Below are 3,783 nucleotides of genomic sequence, written 5' to 3'. Positions count from 1 at the left end.
TTGTCGACGATTCACTGCGTCTCTGAGCTCAGAAAGGGGAAGCAGCCGTTGTCAGAGGAAGTCCTTGTTGACAAGCGGCTCAGACCGACTCCAGCAAACACCAGATTAAAGGTTGATAAAGAAATCTGCTGTTAGCAGAGGCAGGAAGTGCGGGGGAGGAGAGTGATTAAAGTTGTGATAGCGGGTCCTCTCGAGAGATAAGAATAGCGGGGGAAGCAGTTGTGAGAGTGGCGAGAATGGGGGAAGGTTGGGGGAGGTCGGAGAGAGAGGTGGGTGACAGGTGACAGAGAGCGAGTGGGGAGAGAAAAAAGGGGTAGGTCGAGAGGTGGGAGAGAATGGGTAGGGAGTACCGAAAGAGCGGGTTATTTTGAGAGAAATTAGGGGAGAGAGGGGGAAGGAAAGGGAGGAAGGGATAGAAACGGAAGGTGAGGGGGCGAAGCCTATGAGAGGGAGGTGAGGGAGCTCCACAGAGAGGGAGGGGGACACTGTGTAGGGAAGTTTGACAGAGTGTTAGAAGATGGCGTAGATAGGAAGAGAAGAGGGGAGGGAAAAAGAGTGGAAGAAGAGGATTAGTGAGTGATGACAGTAGTGAAGAAGGAGTGAAAGACGGACGGATATGTGTCACTCGTGCAGAGCCTTTATAGAATTGTAGATCGTCCACCGCCCCCACCCTCTCCCAGGTTGGTATCTGATTTGATTATCGGTGCACCCACTCCTCTGCTTATCGCCGGGGATTCAAACCCACTGTTGCGGAGAAACCACGGCCCTTCGACAAAGACCCAACTCCCACCGAAGTAAGCGAGCCCCCTCCCTCAGAGCGAAATGAACAACTCCTCTCAGTCGCTCTCTCTCTTTCTCTCTCTCTCTCTCTCTCACTCTGTCTCTCCTCTCTCTCTCTCTCTCTCTCTCTCTCTCTCTCTCTGTCTATTTCTCTCTCTCTGTCTCTCTCTCTGTCTCTCTCTATCTCACTTATTCTCTCTCTCAAACGTACACAAAATTCACACCAGAAGCAGCTGAGAATAACAGATTGCCTTTTTATAGACTGTGAGGAACTGATCGAAAAAAGTGTCACTTAGATATTGAAGTTAACATGAAAACAACGCAGGCTGATCGGTATCTCATGGGTTGACTCTCTTCACCCTTTGGAACATGAGCTGGGGGTTATCAGTATTTCGGAGAGGCCTTGAAAGCGAGCGATGGACTGACAGGCCCGTCATCAACACAGCCACCCCCACCCTCAAATAAATAAATAAGTAGATAGAGAAATAATTAATAATTAAATAAATAATAGATAGATAGATTTTTATTAACGACCTGGGGGTAGAAGGGTGGGTTGGCAAGTTTGCAGACGATACAAAGGTTAGTGGTGTTGTAGATAGTGTAGAGGATTGTCAAAGATTGCAGAGAGACATTGATAGGATGCAGAAGTGGGCTGAGAAGTGGCAGATGGAGTTCAACCCGGAGAAGTGTGAGGTGGTACGTTTTGGAAGCACAAACTCCAAAGCAGGGTACAAAGCAAATGGCAGGATACTTGGTAGTGTGGAGGAGCAGAGAAATCTTGGGGTACATGTCCACAGAGCCCTGAAAGTTGCCTCACAGGTGGATAGGGTATTTAAGAAAGCCTATGGGGTGTTGGCTTTCATAAGTCGAGGGATAGAGTTTAAGAGTCGCGATGTAATGATGCAGCTCTCTAAAACTCTGGTTAGGCCACACTTGGAGTATTGTGTCCAGTTCTGGTCACCTCACTATAGGACGGATGTGGAAGAATTGGAAAGGGTACAGAGGAGATTTACCAGGATGGTGCCTGGTTTAGAAAGTATGCATTATGATCAGAGATTAAGGGAGCTAGGGCTTTACTCTTTGGAGAGAAGGAGGATGAGAGGAGACATGAAAGAGGTGTACAAGATATTAAGAGGAATAGATAGAGTGGATAGCCAGCGCCTCTTCCCCAGGGCACCACTGCTCAATACAAGAGGACATGGCTTTAAGGTAAGGGGTGGGAAGTTGAAGGGGGATATTAGAGGAAGATTTTTTACTCAGAGAGTGGTTGGTGCGTGGAATGCACTGCCTGAGTCAGTGGTGGAGGCAGATACGCTAGTGAAGTTTAAGAGACTACTAGACAGATATACAGAGGAATCTAATGTGGGGGCTTATATAGGAGGCAGGGTTTGAGGATCGGCACAACATTTTGGCCGAAGGGCCTGTACTGTGCTGTACTATTCTATGTTCTATGTTCTATGTAGATAGATAGATAGCTAGATAAATCGATAGATAGATAGATAGATAGATAGATGGATAGATAGATAGATAGATAGATAGATAGATAGATAGATAGATAGATAGATAGACAGATAGATAAATAGATAGATCGATCAATAGATAGATAGATGGATAGATAGACAGATAGATAGATATTAGATAGATAGATAGATAGATAAAACAAAAGATAACAGGGACGTCAGCCCAAAAGACGTTCAGAAGCTCTTTCAAAAATCCTGCATCAACTTGTGAATACCCATTAGTCTCTCTGCGTCCCTAACTACTTCCCTCTTTGTCCCCCATGAATGCTTCTATCCCGCTTCAATTTTTACTCCTCCAGCTCTCTTACTCTCTCTATCCCTTCTCTCCTTATGTCTTACTATCTGATTGTCCTCCTCACAGAGCCTCCTCTTTTTGTCCACCCAAATTCCCACTCTCCCCAGCTCACAATGAACCTTCACCTGGCGGAAATTCGCCTGGGCCCATGTTCCGTTCCCAGGAAAGGCGCCGCCTGCTGGACCGCCGTTCGGCTTCATGCTCCACAATAAGTCAGGACGAAGGAGAAAGGAGCAGGGGAATTCGGGAATGGGGAAGGGTTGAGAGAGAGATACGGAGAGGGGGTAGAGAGAGAGCTCACAAATGCAGTGCAGGTCCAACCACACCGCCCCATTAACATTGACGGGGTACCAGCCACAGACTGAAGTTCCTTCCAAGCCATCCCACAATAGTCCGGAGGTCAGACACAGAGTGAATCTGCATCCGCACCGTCCCATCACACACTCCCGGGGTCAGACACAGAGTGAATCTCCCTCGGCACCGTTATATCACACACAGCCGGGGTCAGACACAGAGTGAAGCTCCTTCCACACCACCCCACCACAGAGTCCGGGGGTCAGACACAGAGTGAATCTCCCTCGGCACCGTTATATCACACACAGTCGGGGTCAGACACAGAGTGCAGCTCCTTCCACACCACCCCATCACAGAGTCCGGGGGTCAGACACAGCGTGAACCTCCCATCACCCGTCCCAGTAACATTGACGGGGCTCCAGACATATCGTGAAGCTCCTTCCACACCATCCCACAACAGTCCGGAGGTCAAACACAGAGTGAACCTCCCTCTCCACCGTCACATCACACACTCCCGGGGTTAGACACAGAGTGAAGCTCCTGCGGCGCCTCCCCATCACACACTCCCGGGGCCAGACACAGAGTGAATCTCCCTCCACACCGTCCCATCACACACTCCAGGGGTCAGACACAGAGTGAATCTCCCTCTCCACCGTCCCATCACACACTCCCGGGGTCAGCCACAGAGTGAAGTTCCTGGGGCGCCGCCCCATCACACACTCCCTGGGTCAGACACAGAGTGAATCTCTCTGCACACCGTCCCATCACACACTCCCTGGGTCAGACCCAGAGTGAATCTCCCGGCACACCGTCCCATCACCCACTTCCGGCGTTAGACACAGAGTGAATCTCCCTCCACACCGTCCAATCACACACGCCCGTGTGTCGGACACA

The sequence above is a fragment of the Mobula birostris genome, chromosome 13 (assembly GCF_030028105.1).
Source record: "Mobula birostris isolate sMobBir1 chromosome 13, sMobBir1.hap1, whole genome shotgun sequence".
Taxonomy (NCBI): Eukaryota; Metazoa; Chordata; class Chondrichthyes; order Myliobatiformes; family Myliobatidae; genus Mobula; species Mobula birostris.
This window is presented reverse-complemented; position numbering follows the sequence as displayed.